The sequence below is a fragment of the Rissa tridactyla genome, chromosome 1 (genome assembly GCF_028500815.1).
Source record: "Rissa tridactyla isolate bRisTri1 chromosome 1, bRisTri1.patW.cur.20221130, whole genome shotgun sequence".
Taxonomy (NCBI): Eukaryota; Metazoa; Chordata; class Aves; order Charadriiformes; family Laridae; genus Rissa; species Rissa tridactyla.
In genome coordinates this window covers 150357758-150378312 of record NC_071466.1, presented here as the reverse complement: position 1 = coordinate 150378312, position 20555 = coordinate 150357758, and the positions used below count along the sequence as shown (strand labels likewise).

At 40.8% G+C, this 20555-nt stretch overlaps 1 protein-coding gene across 5 annotated transcripts in view; it reads left to right on the top strand.

Moving 5' to 3' along the window:
* Positions 1-20555, top strand: part of CALD1 (caldesmon 1) — a 196998-nt gene that overhangs the window by 42542 nt on the left and 133901 nt on the right. The gene's annotated exons all lie outside the window — the stretch shown is intronic.

The window sequence follows — 20555 nt, the reverse complement described above, 5'->3', positions numbered from 1 at the left end:
GATAATAATGTTGCTGAATATGTTAGCAAAGTCAATGACTTTGCTAGGTGTTCTGGTTTTAGTTTGATAGGGACATGTAAAACAATTCTGCTTGCCAGGTGGGAGGAAATCTGCCTTTCAAAAGATTGCTGCTTCAGCACTTGATAGAAGTCTTGCTAAGCAATGATAATAACAATAAATGTTCCCAGGCTGCACTTGTTTTATAATTGCTGTTTAGCACAAATTGCTCCAAGTGAGGGAACTCTATCATTCTGACTACACAGATGGAGGCTGTGACGTCATGTGTAGCAAATTCACTGGTCCAAAAGGATGAGATCTTTATATAAAATAGTAATACAATACAAAGATCAGTAGTGAAGACTAAGGAAAACAATTAAAAGGGATTTAAAATTTAAGTGATAAAGCCAGCCTCGATGAGGAGGCGAGGGAGGGACTTGCCTTGAATGGCTACCCTGTTTGTTGAACAACTCCCTGAAATGCTTGGCCACTGTCAAGGGCTGTTTCTTGGGTGAGGGATATCACAGATCTGATTTTGGCTTTTCCCATGAGGGTAACGTTTTTTAAGCGTCCCAACAGTCACAGTCAAATAGATGTCAGAACTGATGGCTATTGTGCCTGCATTAACCGTTAGTGAGTGAGTAGCAGATAAAGGCTTTCCTTTGAGTCATGCTGCATGTCTTGTACCGCTTTCGTAGACTGCCTTTTATGATGACTGGTCTTCAACAGACAAATCCAAGAGTCCCAAGCAGGGCAGAGTCCTGAACACATACTGAGTTTGTGTGGTCAGCCGTAGCTTGCCTGCTCTTCTGGGCTCTGGCTATCACAGTTTGTGTTGGGAGATGAGGGAAAGGAGAGGCAGGGTGAGCTGGGCTAAAGGCAAGAGTAATAGAAACCTAAAAGTGATAGTTTGCTGCACAGTATTGGCTCCCAAACACTTTTTTTCATTTGCACGTAGAAATGTAAAGGCTCCAGTTTCAGTCCTTGGGAATAATTAATCCTTAAGCAGTGGAAAACAATGCAATATGCAATTGGTGAGCTGTCCTGACAAAGGCACGTCAGAGTAAAATTATTTTTTTGAGGCTGTTAACTATGCTGACTAACAGAGAGTTGGTTAATTCTGTAAGGATAACGTTTTGGTCAAATTCCCGGTCTCCAAATGCCTGCAGGCAGACTTGTCCATATTTGTGGTATATTTGAGGTCTAGTGTTCCTCCTTTGGGCCATATATTTTAAGAGGAAATTTTAATGTAAGAGTAACAGCCTTCTCTGAAACACTTTCCAAAGAAATGTGAAGGCCAAAGGTCTTGTTTTTTCGGGAGAAAAGATGTGAATCCTCTAATATTTACTCAGTTATAAATAGCGATGGGCAAGGCTCTAAGGATGGATTCCTGGGAGATTGTATCAGGGACGGTTATTTCGCAAATTGAGCAAAGGCAATAGTTGTCTTTAATTGTTGCATCTTCTTTGGCATTATTGTTAAGCAGATAGCAAACAATTGTAATAAATTTGTGAGTTTTTCATTCCTCTGCCCCAGGTGCCTCTTATTTCTCCTCAATCCCAACACGAACAAAAATGTGTCTTATTGTAATTTATATTGCCATAAGAGATGGCAGTTTGACACTGGAGGAATTGTCATTCTGAATGTTTTGGTTCTCCAGCCACGGCAGCAGTGATGCAGATTATATTAGCATTAGGACTGTGTAGGTGGTAGGAGAAAGTGCAGCCTTGTGGGGGGAAGAACTTAACTGGGATGCAGGAGGTGCTGCTGTTGAATGACCAACTGGGCTTGGGCAGGTAACTCCATTTATCCATGTCTCTCTTCCCCCATCTGTAAATAGAAGGGAAGATTATTATTTTCCTTTGAGAGCTGCTGTTTGAAAATGTTGTGTTACTTTCAACTGAAAACAAAATCTGCTAATATCATTGCTAATAAATAGATGAAGCTAACTAATTCAATTAGCTGATTAGTTTGTCTCCCACAGTGAAATTCAGTCTCTTACAATGCAGGTCTTGTACAGCTCAGCATGCACTTTATGCATTGCCAAAGAGTTAACGTGAAACCCAAGTGATGTATAAGCCTTGCTAAAGAGGCTGAAGGCCAGAGCCTTCATAATGCCTTGACATTTCCAAACACAGTTACGGCATTTGAAGTGTGTTTATAGTGTCATGGGCCTGCCTGGAACCACAGGGCAGTCCTGGTGCATGTGAGGCATCTGTCTCGTTCATGTGCGTCACCAGGAATATAACGCATAGAAGTAAAATTTTAAAAAGTAAGAGAATGCACAGCATTAATTCTTAGAAAAGGAGTGCAGTTGCTGGTTTGTTTTCTAATTTTCTACATCAAGAATGAATGTATGGTAACTAAACTGACTGGAAAAATGTGTTTGGTAGGAAATACGTTAGCTAACACCTCAAAAAGCAAAAAAAAAAATAAATAATTCAGTATTTTTCAAGCAGTGATGTGGTTTTATGAAGATGTATGTTTTTCTGCTGGAGAAGAAAAATCTAATAGTTATGAGGTATCATTCCAAAATCTTGCAGTGTAGCACTTTTTTTCTACCTAAGACAGGTATTTAACTTTTTACAAATTTGTGGTTAAACTCTGCAGGATGCTTTAAAGTTTAGAGAACCTAACAGATACCCCATTGTAACCTGTTGTGTGCTATCCACACCCAGAAAAGTACAATTAATACCCAGTACTCAAAAAAAAAAAAAAAAAAAAAGTCACAGGGATTAAATGACAGAATTGCAGCTTCTTTTGGTGGTTGTTGGTACTATCATATACGCTAAAGGCATTCCAACCAAGGGCATGTGGCCGTAATGGAATTTGATGTACAATCAGTTTTAGGGAACAGCCTGTGCCTTGTTAATATAATCCATAAAAGGCTTCCAAACTTCCTGAAACCAGTCCCTTCTGTTTCCAAGTCTGCATATGATCTCATAGGAAATGATCTGGGAGAGGCCGGCTAACCCTTTTGCATAATCAAGGTAGCATTGTTCTTTTAATGCTTAAAGTGACTTGTTTCACTGATACAAGCTCAACGATCCACTTTTCCTCTGTCGCCAAATCCCTGTTATCAGACTTCACAATGATTTCAATGGCATTAGATTAAAGAGTGAGAGAACTGAAGTGTGACTTAGACTGGCGTTGGTAATGTCATTCATTTGCTTTGTCACCCTTTTTTGTCTTAATGATTTTAAAAGTACTAAACCACTTTCTGCATGGTGAAATTTGAAAGACGGAAATGCAAATACATATCCCGAGAGGGCAAGGTTTGTTTTGCAGTGGGCTCAGAGGCAAGTAAGCAATCTGCACCTTGCCAAGTTTCATAAATGGCAGTAGCAGCAAGACACACAGTGAGGAAAACACCTGCCCTGCGTATAGATTTGATATTGTGAAACCTCTCATATGTACATTAGCAGTAGATAGAGAAAGTGTGTTCATGTATTGAAGCCCTTTAAAACCTCCTTTTTCTGAGATGTTTACACAAACGTGGAGTGCCTCATACAGTGTGTGTTCTTTTATATCCTCGGGATACCCAGGATTTCCTCCCTGTATCTAGCCCAAGAAGGGAAACACTCCAAGGAGCGTCTATCTCTGAAAGCCTTGTACGGCAGCTAGTGTTAATCTCCATGGGCAGGGGAGAGAGAACAGAAGTATCTGGGTTTTGTAACTGCGTAGAAGTACAATTATGGTCTAGTTCATGCGAATAGGTAGTAGCTGCACCAAACTGAAATTACAGTGAGCCTAAGCAGAGGGCTCTGTGGCACTCTGCTTACTGCAGAGTTGTTAAGTTTGGCACGCCGCGCTGGGCTCCAGTCAAACATTTTCTTGACCATATTCGGTTATATGGAAATTGGCCAACAAGCAATAGGCTTTTGATGTACTTATTGTTTGTGCACATATTTTATGGAGTAGACAGCCACTGCTTTTCTTAAGAACTAGCAGGTTTAATAAAGTAAGAGAAATGGAACCCTTTAAAAATTGTCATTGAAGTTTGATAGCAAAAAGAGTGTTTCCCAAGACAAAGGAACCCAAGGTTGATATTATTATAATACAACTATATGTGGCTCCCTTGTGCTTTTCATCCATAGACCTTGATCACTCTGTAAATGAGATCTAAATATAAGCCCAGTAGTTGAATATTATGCTGTTATTCAGGTGAAAAACAGGAGTGCAGTGAACCTGACTGGCGAAGGCACAGGCGTGCCTATTCCCTTTGGCAGACTCATCCAAGGCATGGTAGCCCCCAGCAGATGGGCAGGGTCAACAAGTGGATGGGTGACTCTCTAAACTCTTGCAACAGGGTTCGCTTGAGTTTGGCAGATGGAGCCTTTTGTGTCCTGATGGGCTGTCAACAAGGTCCATTTATGTGCCTGTCAGTTTTCCTGGAGAAAACAAAGAGGAGAAACAGAAAATACTAAATATTGAGATGTTTAGTTCCCTCATCATTGCAAATTATCCCAAAGCCAAACAGAATGTGATCTGGCATTTATGTTCACAATTGTTCTTCAGGACAGTTAGATGAGAGACAGGAGCTGCTGGCGAATGCCCCACTTGGAACATCGTTCACCAGTACATGCAGGCTGGTCTGCTTGTGTCAGGGAGTTCCTAGTCAAAGCTGTAGCTTACACTTGGGCAGTGCGAAAGCAATGGGCCTGATGTCTGCATTGCTTCAGGCTTAAGGATGTCTGAAATTTCCCCAACCAGGGATAGAATATTCCGCTGGGGAAACTTCAAAACTTGTTTTCAACCTAAAATTTCAAAATAGAGTATTTTCAGGATTTAGCTGACAATTTTTGTGTTCTTAAAGGAAGAAATGTTGAGAAGCAGTAGTGTTGGTTAAGCATATTAGCAGGTCTAGCCCATACTCTGGTAGGTTTTGCTATTAAAGTGACTTTTTTGATCAATAAATATTTTCATAATTTTTAATTTACAGCTACAGGGAGTAGTTGTAAACTTTTGTTTCACTAAAATGATTCTTTGCCCTTGCTAATGCTCTTCTAATACTTGCAGAGAGTTGTCACGTCCTCTTTTTAGGATTTAGTCTGTCGATGCATCCTTAACTCTTTTAATCTCTCCCTGTAAGTCAGTCCCTCTCTGCTTGCTTAACATTTTTATGGCTCTCCTGTGATCTTCCTCCGGGTTGTTATTATCATTCAGGAAATGAGTTCTCCAGAGCTGAATGAGGTATTCCAGGTGTGATCACCACAGAGCTGTGTTAGGGATATTACCTTTCTGCCCTGTGAGCTTGCCTTTCTATTTCATTTAATACTGCTTGGACCCTTTCTGCCACCACATCATGCACCAGTTTGGTGTGTACTTCTAATAAACTGGATTAAACAAGTCCAACCTTAAACGCTTTGAGCCTTTTGATTGCAAATTTTGGGTAACATCTTTCAAAGATGCAAAAAAGGCTGAAGCCATGCCCATGGTTTGTAGCTAAAGACAGCACTGTGCTGCCAGGACTCTGGGATCATCTTGTGAGTTCTGACCCTGACTTTTGCTGATGATGCGTATCACAGAATCACAGAATGGTAGGGGTTGGAAGGGACCTCTGGAATCACCTAGTCCAAACCCCCTGCCAGAGCAGGATCACCTGGAGCAGGTTGCACAGGAACGCGTCCAGGCGGGTTTTGAATGTCTCCAGAGACGGAGACTCCACCACCTCTCTGGGCAGCCTGTTCCAGTGCTCTGCCACCCTCAAAGGAGAGAAGTTCCTCCTCATGTTTAGATGGAACTCCCTATGTTCAAGTTTGTGCCCACTACCTCTTGTCCAGTTGCTGGGCACCTCTGAAAAGAGCCTGGTCCCATCCTCGTGACACCCACCCTTTAAGTATTTATAAGTGTTGATAAGATCCCCCCCTCAGTTGTCTTTTTTCCAGACTGGAGAGATCCAAATCCCTCAACCTTTCTTCACAAGACAGATCATTTGACTGCTTGGCCCCTGTGTCTGTACGTGTTAAGAGGATGATAACACTGCATTTGGTAAGGCTGCTGTGAGGGTTGGTTCAAGTTTGTACATGATCTGGAAAATATAAAGAAGTGGAAATGTAAAATATTTGGGCAAAAGGCTGCAGCAAACCACATTACATGACCTGTAAGCTTATGTTGTCCAGGCTTGTGGAAATGGAGGAGGACCATCATTAAATATTCTGTTTGTGCATAATCAATTGTCACCTTGTTTGCTAGAAGAAGAGGGGAAATAAATCAAACGAAAAGGGTGAACTTTATATTGAGCGTAACCTCTGCAAACTTCACTAGAGACCCATTGAGAATATGATTTTAACGTGTCCAAGTTTGCTTTGTTGTTTTCCCAGCTGTTGATTTCTAAGAGACTTGCGCAAGCAAGTATATAATCAGCCAAAAATCTTGGAAAGGGAAGTCAAGTCTTTTGTTTAGGTGTGTTTATATCAGCGCAAAATGAACGCAATATCATTAAAAAAATGCAACAGAGCTAGGAATTGGAGCATGGAGAGAATGAAATATTATTTTTACATGTACTCTGAACTCATGTAAATGATGACACATCACAAATGCTTCTTCTGAATGCAGGCTGGTAATCCACTCACTGGCACAGCATATGGATTTACTGGATTAAAGAAAACTGCGTCATACCCTGCTGCATGAAGCAGATGCAGCTGGAGGCAGATTTGTCCAACTCTCCTCTGCTCATCATCTTTGTGAGACGCTGGTGAAGTTTTCACCGCAGAAACATCCAGCTGATGTTACTTTGTGAGGAGCTGGTGTTTATTGGCGACGGCACGTACCTGGTGAGGTGCTCTCTGAGGATGGTAGCATATATGAGATCCAGGCTGACTCACGGGCAGTCTTTTTAGTCAGGTCCAGTACTGCTTATGTGAGCTGAGAAATTTGCAGTAATGGTCCCTGAGGTTTACAAATACATCCATGATTTGTAGTTTTAGTAAGCTAAGTTTATATTTGCAACTGAATGCTCTGAAGTGGCTGAACATAAACACAGTTGAAAAAAAGTTTTCTTAGCCATAGTTTTTTTCACTGTATACAGCTGCTTATAGAGTTTGCTGATTAAAAGATTACAGAACAACTTGTGTGAAAGTTACTGTCCAGGTGAAGGCTTTTGCCATAGACTGGAGCCATGGATGAGGAGTGAAAGGTGTGCAAAAGGTTTGAAAAGTGCAAGGAGGATGTGCAAAGGCGCATGAGCTGTTGGGGCATGAGGGAGGAGGTTCCAGGTGACTATTTGTGGTGTGCTGCATTCCCACAACACATCAGGCTAAGACAAAACAAATGGAAATGTAACCTCAGTGCTGGATTCACTCAAGGGAAATGGGGAGGAGGTAGAGAGAGAAATCCTTCTGTTGGTTCCCACTTCAGGTCCAGTACAGAAAGGAGCTCTGCTGTAGGGCTGTAGTTCTGTTCTTGCAAGAAGCGTTTCTATGGAATTTTGGCCTTAGGTGGACTTCCCAAGAACAGCTACTGTCCAGAAGATATTCCAGCTAAAATCTTCTGGGAGCAGTTTGAAACTGCTGGCACTGTTTCATCTGAGCTCTGATCCAACTTTAACTATGAGAGGAACCTAAGAGGTTCTGATTTGGATCTCAATGCCTCCTCTCTACGCTGTCCAGCTTGCACATAAAATGAACAAACAGAAGAACACCCCGACCACGCAAATCCCCAGATGACCACTTATAAAGGATATGAAAGTAAAAAAGTTGCACAGAATTTATATTTGATGAGAGTAAGATATAGTTTTAACCATAGATAGTTATGAGCAGAGCACAGTGCCTCCTCAGCAGTGGGAGGGGAGAACTGCGGCAGGGTAACATGGCACAGAAAACAAAGCGACACGCGCTGCACTTGCTGGAAATGTAGCCTGTGTTTTGGCTGGGTTGCGGCCTTTGCAGAAATCCTTCCTGCCATATTATTGTTGGTGTCAGCACGACAACAACAGTAGTTACTGGTATCTGCATGTAGACCTTTCTTTGGCTTAATCCTAAAGCACCAGGACTGGGCCAGTGGATTAAGCTGGGTGAGCAGGCAGGAATTCAGCAAGATGTCCTGTTTTTCTGTACCTCAGTTTTCCTATTTGGAATAACCTGACATGTCAGAACTGGATTAGTCAACATATGCTTGATCAGGAGTATTTGTATGTCAGTTACACTATACAGCTCTATTCATCTGAATATTTGGTGAGCTGCAATTCCTGCCTGAATTGTTTCCAACTTAAAATAGACAAAATAAGCATGTGCAGAGAGGGAGCAGAGCTGCAGACTGGCTTGTCTGGGGGTCACAGAGTCTGTTTAGAAGAGGACTGGGTTTGGAGCCTGGTCCCCAGAAAGGTCTTCCAGTGGCTGACTCAGTAAACCTCACTGTGATGTAAATATTAAGATGAACTACCCTGATATAGGCAAAATACAGTTTTGCTTTGAGCTAAGGGGGTCTTGGACCCTCAGAGCTGGTCCCTTTTAAGGACAGGTGACTTTGCTAAAGGGTTAACCCGTATGAAATGAACATGCGTGTGACAGCAGAAAGGCTGAGGTGGCTGGGCTCACAGAGATTTCAGGTCTTTTCAAAGTCTTCAATGAACTCCAAAACAATACAGTAGGAGATTTTGGGGTTGATTTGTTTTCCTGGAGGTTCATACATGCTGTTTTCTCAGTGGTATGAAGCTGAGATCTGGATGTGTTCTGGATCCAGCCTCCTATTTTATATGTATAAAAGGCAGCTATTTTGAAGCACTGATTGATTGTGTCCCACCCGTGTTATTCTTAGGACAGAATTATAGTGCTGCTTTGGGGATCTTTTTCTGTATGCCTCCTTCTATATGCCTCGCTCTGCCATGTAACAGAGCGAGCTAGAGAGTTACTACTACATTTACTTGTGTTTCTGGGAGAAAAGTCTTCCTATTGCTGGTTTCCATCCCCCTCCTATCTGTTCTAGAATTTTAGTTAATCAAGTTCTTGGCAAGATGATTAAGTGGCTTGGATATAAAACATGATTTTGTTTTATGACTCTTAAAAAAATGTATAGATGTGCCTGTGAAGTTAAAGGTTAGCAGATCTCATGCTCCAGAGTGTAAGCAGAATGCTGAAGGATTTGCAAAAAGAATTCACCTGTCTTATCCTCCTTATTATTGCGTGATTTGATAGGTGAATTGTGGATTTGTTTCATCTTCTTCTGAATACCTCATAGCCCCTGGTGGAGGCAGAATGCTGGTGTTGGTAGAGTAGCAGTTACAGCTGGTATCATTGATGTTGTGTTTATGATCCAAACAAAAATAACAGAGCTCTATAATAATAGAAAAAGGAATTTTATAAACAAATTAAATATGGGGGAAATTCAAGTGAAAATAGTAGTGGTTAGGGGAAGGGTTTCAAGGAGATGAAATTGGCACTCAGTGAAAGTAAAGTAACTGTCCATTGTATCTCTTTAAAATCTCTCTAAATTTTCAGGTTCAATTTTTTTTTTCCTTTAAGAAATTGAATTCATGAACTTCAAAACCATATGCTTGGCAAAAAAAATTCTGTGCCTTGAGTTCATTATACTTATACAGCTATCCCAATCTGGATTTAGATTGGGGTTTTGTATGTTGATTTGATTGTTATCTGTGGTTAACAGAGTGTCCCTAGTCAGAGTATCTTGGGTTCTGGTTTTGTTACATCTGTCATCGATTTTTTTTGATACCTTTTGGCTATGAGGATATGCTAACTTGCCAGTTGAATCCTTAGGAATCTTTCTCTGCAAATGCTTCTGTGGAGAAGGTAATGACTGTGCACTTCCTCCTCCTTCCTGTGGTCTTTTGATGAGCTCCAGCTTACTGCTGCTCTTGTTCAAGACACACTTACAGCATTTATGCTGAAGCTGGCAGATGGTATTATAAAATGTAGAGGGTTGTACGTTATAAAATGTAGAAGAAAGGTTGTCAAGTAATCCAGTCCATTCTGTTGGCCCAAACCAGAGATTAATACTTAAGTAAATTTTGTGTGGTATGTTCTGTTCTAGAAGTGTCCCATGCAGAGCTTTGCAGTTTGCTTCATCTGACCTGTAACAGTGCTTAATTATCCTTCTCTTTACAGAGTTTCCCCAAGTGTCTTAATTGGCAGGGAAATACCTAGTATCAAGGGAGAAAAATCAGTCTCCATTGCTCCATCTTAAGCACATTATGTCTTATTCTTCCCTCAGTGGATATGAAGAGTTCATCTTTCTCTCTTCCTTTAATATATGTGAGGAGAATTACCATGTCTTTTAGGGTCAGCAAACCTGACTCTTCCAGCCTTTCCATGGAGGCCATGTTTCCTAGATCTCTGAAAACTTTCATTGCCCTATTCTGGACCCTCTTCTAATCGATCCACATCTTTCCTGAAGTGACGTATACCTGCAGAAGGACTCAGGACTCCAGTCAGGAATTGACCAGTACTCAAGAGGAAGGGGGCATTGTTTGTAATTACTGTGTTTCCAACTGTATGACATTGTTCCTACATTGCAATTCACTATCAGCCCCTGTGTGTTGGCCTTCCCCGCCACCCCTCCCCTTTTTAAAAAAAAACAAACCCTAAGAATTACTGCTTCATTTAGTAAATCACTATCTAGTGTTTGTGAAAGCAATTGCCAAACCAATATCATGATTTTTTTGAGAGATTTAGCCTGCAAGTTTAGAATTCTCAAAGATGAAATTTGCCCAGTTTTGCATGTTCTGTTACTAGTCAATAGTGCCTTCACTTGCAATTCCCAACCTTTATTTTAATTTTTATTTTTAGCTATTAATAGCCAAATATGTGTCAATGAAGAATCTTGATCTTTTTGATCAATGACTTGGGTTCCCTAATATATTCAGCCACATCATGACCAAGTGGCTTCACAGGGTAGGTCAGGCTGAAAAACAAAATAGGCTGAAACAGGGAGGCAAGCCCTAGAGCAATGAGGGAAATGGAAATGTACGCATGAAATGCTTCAATGTGTTTTTGAAAGTGATTAGAACAGCAATTAGAGAAACACTCTAGGAGAGTAGGATGGATCTGGAGCCAAGTTTCTTCAGCACTTATGAGCGTGCTTTATATTCATTTTTAATATCTGGTTTTAGAAATCTTGATAAAGAAGACTTAATGCTATGACAGAAGAGCAAACGTGTTTTGTTGAAAGTGGAGTGAGTCCTGTGGAAGATGTTATGTTATTAGAGTGGAAGCCATGCTTCTTCCATATAAGATGAACGGCTTAAGGCAAGGTGCTTGCTTCTCTAATCCTTCTTGCTATCCCATGACTGAAAGACTTTATGCTCTTTGAAGTGAATTTACCATAGCAGTGGGAGAATCACCCAGATCTCCTTAAGGTTAGCCTCCTGGAGGTTTCATAGAAGCTCGGATGATTGTTAATGAAGAGGGCAGCTTGTCCTAAAGAAGTAAAGTGAGAATGTCTAAGTCGGTAGCAAAGAGATTGCCAGTTCCTAACATCCATTGGTTACGTTTCACACATGCTGAATTCAGAATAGCAGCCTTGCAAGGAAAGGTCCATATATGTTCTTTAACGCTACTGACCTATTAATTCAATTCAAGCTAGCTTTTTCTCCTTTGTAAAAGAGAGGAGGAGTGAAAAAGAGTGTCTGTCAGCATAACTATGCAGTAGAGGAAAAAGCTTTGGAAATACAAGACTAGGGAAATACAAAATTGGACTTGTTATTGTAATGAAGCATAATGATAAGAGTTCACAATGGGTCTGTTACTATAACCAAGCAGAGAAAAGGCTCTGATCCTTTGAAGAATACAAGGTTTTTGCATTACTTGCCCAGGTGTGGGTGTGACAGATGGGGCCAGATGCCCATAGTACAACTCTGTGGGCTCTGTGTAGGTCAAGCTGAATATTCTCAGAATAAGTGACTTACTAGAGAGATAAGCTTTCTTGCCTTGGTGACTGCCTAGCTACAGTATTCACTTTTAGAAATACTGAGATTTACCTCTTAGGGTGACAACTGATACATGTAGATTTTCATTGTTTTAGGAGTAGGAAATAACTGCTGTTTCAAACTTTCCCATGCACTGAATGAATAAGGATGTATGTTTTTAAGCACACCACCTCATCTTTCTTTTTGAAAGTTGTTTGCCTGAACCTAGGAATATCTTGTGCACATTACTGTGGTACATACGTAGACCTCAACTGAGTGCTAGGTATTTTTAATAAAAGTCCGTTTGTGTATTATGCACATATACAAAATGTTAATGGAAATCCATGGAAACATACTAGGTTTTGAGCCAGGCTCTGAATTAGAATAAACATATTGGTAACAGTCAGCTGTGCAAAGGTAAATACTTGTTTTCCTCTTCACAATGTAACAGGAGTGTAAACACATTGAGTGTTTACTTAGTAATGTAATATCTTATTTGTGTAGACTTATGAAGAAAAATCAAGTGTTTTCCTTTCCCTTCCCTGCCCTTTCCTCTGGGGTATTGTTAGACTGTGTGCATATTTGATCTGACCCGAACCTAGGGAACTGAAACATTTTTTTTTCCCACTGATTTGATATGTTTTGGTCATTTCCAAAAGGCTCAGGCCTGTTAGTCATGTCACTTTTCTTTCCTCAGAGAACTCTTCAAGAGTTCGTCTCTGTAACAAAGGCCGTAATGAATATTCAAGAAACATTTAAATAAAACTGTGGAAGCTTGAAGTCCCCATCTCGCTAGTAGGTCATGGTTTGGTGATAAATTGTGCGTTAGGGCTCCTAGTAATTGACTTCCCATCCCCGGAAGTGTTCAAGTCCAGGCTGGATGGGGCTTTGAGGAACCTGGTCTAGTGGGAGGGGTCCCTGCCCATGGCAGGGGGGTTGGAACTAGATGATCTTTAAGGTCCCTTCTGACCCTCACCATTCTATGATAAGAAATATTGTCATTGGATGGTATAATGCCACTATGATACAAATTCTGTCTGATGATTCCTATTACTAGTAAGCAAACTGACAGGTTAACTTCATGCTGGCAGGATTTTTGGTGGATTAGGTATTGCCTTTGCCTGCAAAGCAGTCACAGAGCTGGTACGAAGGTGTGATGCCAATGTAAACTCTATAAGCTTATAGGACCAAAATACGATCACAGATGATCAGATCTGCAGGCTTTGGTGGTGTGTTTGTGCACATTGTGAAACCTCAGTCTAAGTGTAACTAGTCAACCACAGTTATAAATTCAAACCACCTTAGCTATCCTTAGAATTACAGGTGAACTAGTGCACTTTCAAGAAAGAGCGTGGGAACAAAAAAACTAACTGCTCCCAGTTGGCATCTTGTGTGAAGGCCACTTCCATCTCTGCCCTTCAATCACTGTAAACACCCATTAAAGTCTTGCTGTATGGCATCAATAGAATATTTTTGATGTTATTCTTCATTATATAACATATGTCTACTCTTGAATTCTGGTTCAGATGACTAAAATACACATGTAAAGACAGAAAAAGGGAGAATCATTTTAGATATTTTATGAATGATACCAACGAGACCTCAGATATTAGTGTCCCTGTTGGGACACACAAAAACTTATGGTCTTGAAGTTTCTAGGTCTATCTGTTAGATCAAGACCTCAGTGTTAATGTGATTGCTTTTGTCATATTGGAAGTGTTATCTGTGCTCTGCAATAATAACAATAGAGCTAGGAAAAACAAGATGAGATGTTTAATGATATTTAGGTAAGGTTGACATTAGACTCGAATGTCGTGGCTCCTGTAGATGTGCCTTGGCCACCAAATTTTCCTGACTCTCGCTAAATACAGCTAAAACTCATTACTAGTTAAGAGGCTCTGTGATGCAGTACAGCTTGGCAAATAGAGAGCTGGATTGCATCTTAGAAGGACCAAGGTTATCCTCTTGCTGTTTCAGACCTTTTCCATCTCTCGTGTGGGAGGGCTTGAATAGCTTGTGTTAATTCCCTGGGATATGATCCCGTAATGTGTCTCAGTGAGGAGCAGCTCGAAGCAGGTTTCAGCACATCATGTTTACCAAGCTCTTTCTTTCTAGGTGGATTGTACAGTGCTGGCTTGATTCATTCTGAAGTTTATGTCACAGTCAGGCAACCTTTTGGTTAGTATATTGGATGCTGCATATTTCATGGTTGATTTAGCTGGATTCTTAGAGCTTTCCATAAACCATGCACTTCTAGAAAGAAATTTATGTGTTTGAATGAATAACCAGTTACATAGGGCAAATGGCACTGTCTCCGATTACTGTACGAAAGGAAGTTTGGGTTTACCACTAATTGCAGATAAAAATTAATATTTGCAAAGGAGACACATATGATTTATTTATAAGTGTTTTCTGTTTCCATAATGAAATTTCCTTCGGGTTTAAGTACAGTCATTTGGAGGAAAAAGCAGAGGTCTGCGGCTCATTAGTTTCTGGTGGTTGTCAGAAGCCATTAATCAATTGCCCCTTTTACCAACATAGGTCCTAATTCAGAAAAGCATTTAGGCACATGCTTAACTGTAAGCATGTGTTTCAAAGCACTTTGCTAAATCAGAGCTTTAATGTGGTTCAAGCTTGTCGCTTTTCTTTCCAAGTCTAAGGTTACCCTGAAATAACAGGAATAGCTAATACATCAGCTAAGGTGCCATGTACCTTCCTCACCTGTCTTTCTAAAAAGTGACATGCAAGGGGAAAAAATGGGTCAATTTTTCCCTCTGCCATCCTTTCTCTCATCCTTTCTCTCATCCTTTCTCTCATCCTTTCTCTCATCCTTTCTCTCATCCTTTCTCTCATCCTTTCTCTCATCCTTTCTCTCATCCTTTCTCTCATCCTTTCTCTCATCCTTTCTCTCATCCTTTCTCTCATCCTTTCTCTCATCCTTTCTCTCATCCTTTCTCTCATCCTTTCTCTCATCCTTTCTCTCATCCTTTCTCTCATCCTTTCTCTCATCCTTCAAATCCTACCTCAAATGGAGGCTTCTGTACTGAATAGTAGGGCATGTGAAATGGTAGCAAGCCAGAAGCAGGGAGAGCGAAATGAGGGGAAAGCAGTTTCCACTTAATTAAGTGGCAATGAACTCTCTGATCTCTGTTTTTGCTAAAGCTCGCTTGACTGTGTGGGGGAAAGGGGAAGGCAGCAGAGCTTTGTTCTGATATGGCCAGATGAATCCTGGTATGCAGGATCTCATAAGTCTAGGTAGGGTACACATGCATCTTAATCTGCAGAGATGTAGAGCGAGGGGAACTTGAATTCAATTCTCCCAAGCACTTCTCCTCTTGTGAAAATTACAGTGGGACTTTCAGCAGTGATGAAAGATCAAGACTGAGGGTTTTGTTTTCAGTCCCACTCTTGTCCATTTTGTCTGGTGCGAAAAGGATGCAATCCAACCACAGCTATCCTGCGGAGAAATTCCCTGGCTGAACCAGCATCCTAACTGGCACAATGCCGGCATAACTGGCCGCTGTGTCCACCCTTCCCATTTTAACTCCAGTAAGAGAATCCAAGGGACCTGAGGGGTTTTTTTTCTTATTTTTTCCTTTACATTTATTCATACATGATTCATAATTTAGTGGAGGTGATTGAGAGCTGTCAGAAATTACAGCAGTTACTAGACCAATATGATTTTTATGTATCAGCAGGAGGTTGGATGCTTTGAGAGTAAAGGGAATCAGTCTTACAGTCCCTTCAAGATTTGTTTGGCGTGGGTGAGAATATAGCCCTTACACGCTTTTTCCCTCTCTTCTATGAAAGTCAAAGCTCCCCAGCAGTGACAGCCACATATGACACAAAGACCTCGATTCATTACAGACTTTGCAGTAGGGATGCTGCCTGTTGAATCACCAGCACCATTTTTTGATGAACATAGGTTTCCTTTGGATTTCGTCCTCTCAAATGTTGCTGCCGCTCAAACTTGTTTTGGTTGTGAAATCTGACATCATTTCAGCCTGAGGTTGTATGTGGGAAGGAAAATGACTTCATTGATTCATGTTTCCATTTTCTTCCCTTTCCGTATTTGACAGCAACAAGAACACATGATGGAACGTTGCACATAAACCTTTGCTATGTATATTACAGATGGAAATGACAACTGAGCTTTGCCTTTCAGACTGAAGCAAAGCCTCCATTGCTCATAACGGACCTTGACTCTGCAGCATGCAGTCAGTAGGTTAGTGTGGAAAATTTTGCGTGCTTCCTTTGACTTTCTAGTGGTATTTTGTCTATGCCAGAGAAAAGAAATCAAAACACTTTCTATTATCTGTATTAATAGTTTTATACCACACTTACGAGGCGCTCAAGCATTGTTTGTGTTGAAAAGCATTCCAAGACCTCAAAGACTTAAAATCTGACTAGATGAGAATCAAAGGGCAGCAGGGGAAGAAGAAGCACTGAGGCAAACCCTTGCCCCCAATCTCACCCCAAACCCTTTCCCCAAATCACGTGGCAGAGATAGGCAGATAAGTCTTGTCTTGAGTTTCAGGTCACAGCTTTCTCTTTTGCTGGTAAAAGGGTGTCTTTCAAAGGCTCCAACTGTTTTCTGTAGCTTGACTGATCAGTGGCTGTCTCCTTAGCAGTCTCTTCCTCTGGGACCCAAAATAGAATTGTCACCCATGCCAGTGATGGATAAAGATAGTTTTTCTCCCTCTAGCATGAGTTGCTGAGGCAGATAAAAGCAGAGACTCTTTCTGTGGTACCTTTTTTTTTTTTTTTCCCAATTTAGAACATGGTCCTTGGATTTTGGTTTTGTAAAGTCAAAGCAACACTTACGGAAGTTCTAAGATAGTTCTCAGTTTTCCTTCATGCTTTGGTTGTGTGGTTGCTTAGAATTCCTAATTGCCTTCTTTTTTAATATGCGAGAGGTTTAAGGGGCTTCACATCCTGGTACCTTTGCTCTATGGTTTGCTGAGCACTCTGTGTTTGGGTATTGCAGATCCATCAGGAGCAGAAACTGTGGGCTCTGTGCAAAACTATGCCCAGGACAAGTCAGACCTTTAGCCTATATGTCTGTACAACTTTAAAGCAGTCATTTGTTGCTACTCAAGAATCCTTGCTCTAGAGAAAGCAGCACATCTGAGGAAAGGGATTATTAATAGTAAATTGATTAATTATTTGTCAAGATAAACCATCCAGTCCTGACAGATGCTGAGCAACTATAGGTGGCCCTGGAAAGTGTGAATCCTTAGCCACCCATAGAGGACACTCTGCAACAGCAGAGATGCGCTCTTGAATAATTAAATAAAATGCCTGCATTTGCTTCTAGGCCATGAAGTTTAACAAAAAAAGAAAAGGGAAAGGATGGACAGGGAAAAAAAGGAGAAATGAGTGGGATATGTGTGATTAATATAGATTTAACTTTGCTGTCCGTGATGACGGTATGCAGTGATGAAGTGGATGTGTTCTGTGATTTATTTTCTTCTACTTTAAAGTAGTGGAGCTCTAAAAATGACTAATGAACCTCCTTTCAAGGTTCATATCTATGACCTAATTCATATGTGCAGGAATCTTGTCTTCCGCTCAACTGCAGCAGAAAGTTGAGGGTTGCTTATCCAAAGAGTGTTAGAGGCCAAAGCAGAGACCCTGGACAAGATCCAGCACAAATAGCTGCATTCCACTGAAAACAGGAATCAGATGTACAGTGTACATGATAGTCTAATTGGAGATGGTATTTACCATATGTTAATTGCAAGTTGTATTGTAAGTTTTGTAAGTTATGATGTTGATTAAGGCAATAATTAGAGGAGTTCCATGTAAGATGCTGAGTTGTTAAAAATAATTGTTTCGATAGAAGCATTTTTATCAGGATACCATTGAACTTATTCTTCAGAACAAAACCTTGTTAATGTTCATTGTTTATAACCTCCACCGATGCAAATTGGAATACATGGGACTAGTTTCCACAGAGAAGCTACTACCTAAGGTACTTTTATACTATGGAAGATGGCATGGTTTGTATGTTTGCACACTGTATTTTTGTGTTACCTATACTACAAGACATATCAGTATATACTTATCGCAAAACTCTACTGTAATGGCAGAATCACAGAACAGCTGAGGTTGCGAGGGACCCCTGGAGATTTTATAGTCCACCTCTTCTTTGCTCAAAGCAGAGTCAGCTAGAGTAGGTTGCCCATGCTTGTGTCCAGTTGGGTTTTGAGTAGCTCTAAGGATGGAGACTTCATGATCTCTCTTTGTCGAACTTCATAAGGTTCCTGTTGGACCATTTCTTCAGCTTGTCAAGATCCCTCTGAATAGGAGCACAACCATCTGGTGTATCAACCACTCCTTCCAGTTTTATCTTGTCTGCAAACTTGTGTGGACCTTTCCATCATCCAGGTCATTAATGAAAATATTACACAGTATTGGTCCCTGTCCTGGTTTGGGGTGGAGCAGAGCCAACTTTCTGTTCAGTGGGAGAGGCTCTTGCTTATGCTTTTTGCAGTGACAACCAGGGTCAGCTGACTTGGTTGTTTACCCCATGGAGGGGTTGCACCTGGGGGGAGGAGTGGACAAGTCAGGTCACTGAGTCCAGTCTGGAGCTTTCCTGGTGCCTGCCAGTGACATCTCCCTGGGAGCTTGATATGGTTTTGTGTATGCTTGTATATATTGTATCTATTTTGTTATTTTCTTTTTATTTTATTATTAATATTTCATTAAAGTATTTTAGTTTTTTCTAAACTGATAAATCTTTTTGTCTCTCTTCTTTCTCTCCTTGGAGCGAGAGGTGGGGGAGAGCATCTGTCATCTTGTCATTGGCCAACCTGGCCCAAACCGTGACAGTCCCAATGTTGACCCTGGTGTACACCACTAGCAACTGGCCTCCCACCAGGTTTCATAACACTGATCTCAACCTGCTAGGCCTGACAGTTCTTCCAGTTTTCAACCCATCTCTTTGTTTATGTGGATGTTCTATGCTATGAGACAAGTGTCAAAAGCCTTACCAAAGTTGAGATAAGCAACATCCACTGCTTTCCTGATCTCAAAATAATCTAAATCAATTAAACTAATTTGTCCATGCTTGAAGTGTTATGTCATCTTTAAATGTAAATGAGTGTAACTGGGAGGAAAAATTAGGTTATCTAAACCTTGATGCTTTTCAGTCTTTGTTGGAGGTGATAGACTTTTTTTCAAAGAAATTTTCAAAGATGCAAGGTGCATAAACCCTATTAAAGCTTATAAGATTTGGGCACTTAACTGTTATTTATGCCTTCAGAAATCTATATTTTGTGTCTCCCTAGACACATGCACGTTGGCCAAGCCAAGTACTTGTCTGTCAGAACTGATTTTGGAGCTTGAGAGCACAGCAATGGTGGGCTGCGATCTTGAAGAACCTCTTCCAGGGTGCTGTGATCAAAGCTGCTCCATTAAGACCACTTTAGTACTTTATTTCCAAGTTTATTTTTTAAAGGGCTGGTAAGTGACATGGGAAGTCACAGTCAAGTTACTGATACAAACAACATATCTTAGAGATGTCAGTGGAAAATAACATTGCTTGTTAGTCATGGTAACTAACAATCCATTAACGTGCTGATTTCTGCTTAAGAATATATTCTATTCCATTGTAAACTGTTTATGACTAGAACCCTAATAATTCTTAGTAGCTTGTTTATTAATGTTCGATATTAGTGTTATCTGTGTTTTGCTTTCTATTACATTACCTTACATCCAGAATGAAACGCTTGACATTGACGGTTTGTCTGTATTTACTGTTGTGAAGTAGGTTGGACTTGATGACCTTAAAGGTGCAAAGTGTACGAAAAACCTCTTTTGTTGGGTGTTTCATAATAGAGGAACGGGGAGGGGAAAACTGTTGCAAGACGGTGATCAAAATGGTGTGCTCATCCTTCAGACTAATCCAGCAGTCACAATACTGTAGTTCCCTCTTAGTACAGAGTGGTCCCAGTATTTCTTCTTATGGGACACAAGCTGCGGCTGTGTCCATGGACGTTTGTATCATTAAGGCTGAGCGGTGCTTCAGCTGTACCTCACTGCTCACATTGTTGAAATGATTTCTGTTCAAGTAGGTTGGGCTACCCTGTTCAAGGGCTGGCCACCTCCACATGGGACATATGAAGATATCCCAAAGGGAACCGAGCTAATCATCTGATTGCACTAATGAGCGTGGTGGGGTGGCAGCAGAAATCTCACATGACTTTTTTTTTAGCATATAGTCTTATTCACAAAAACGTACTGAAAACCCTACTGTTGGCACATGCTTATGGGTACGAGTACTTGTCATGTGTCACCACACTTCCCTTATACCACAGTGCTGAGGTTTCCCTTTGCATTTAAATTGGAAAGAAGTTGACTTTCTGTCTGTGTTCTACAGTCAAGTAGTCACCCAGCACCATGTCATTATAACAAGTTTTTAAGCTGTACCAGCAGACATGACGAAAAAAGCTCCTTTTTCTCTCTTTAAAAAAACAAAACAAAACAGTGCTTCACACAGTCTAGTGAACAGTGCATTATTGCTTTGAGAGATTGATTTATATCCATTCTCTCAAAGTGGAAGGAACTGGAAGCAGGAGAAAATGCCATGTCGAAGGAGAGGCTACTTTGATTTACGTCATCTTCAAAGTGTTCAGACTTCCAGTCACACTCTAAGCTCTCAAACTGAAATAACTATGTCTACCCAGGGATTTGT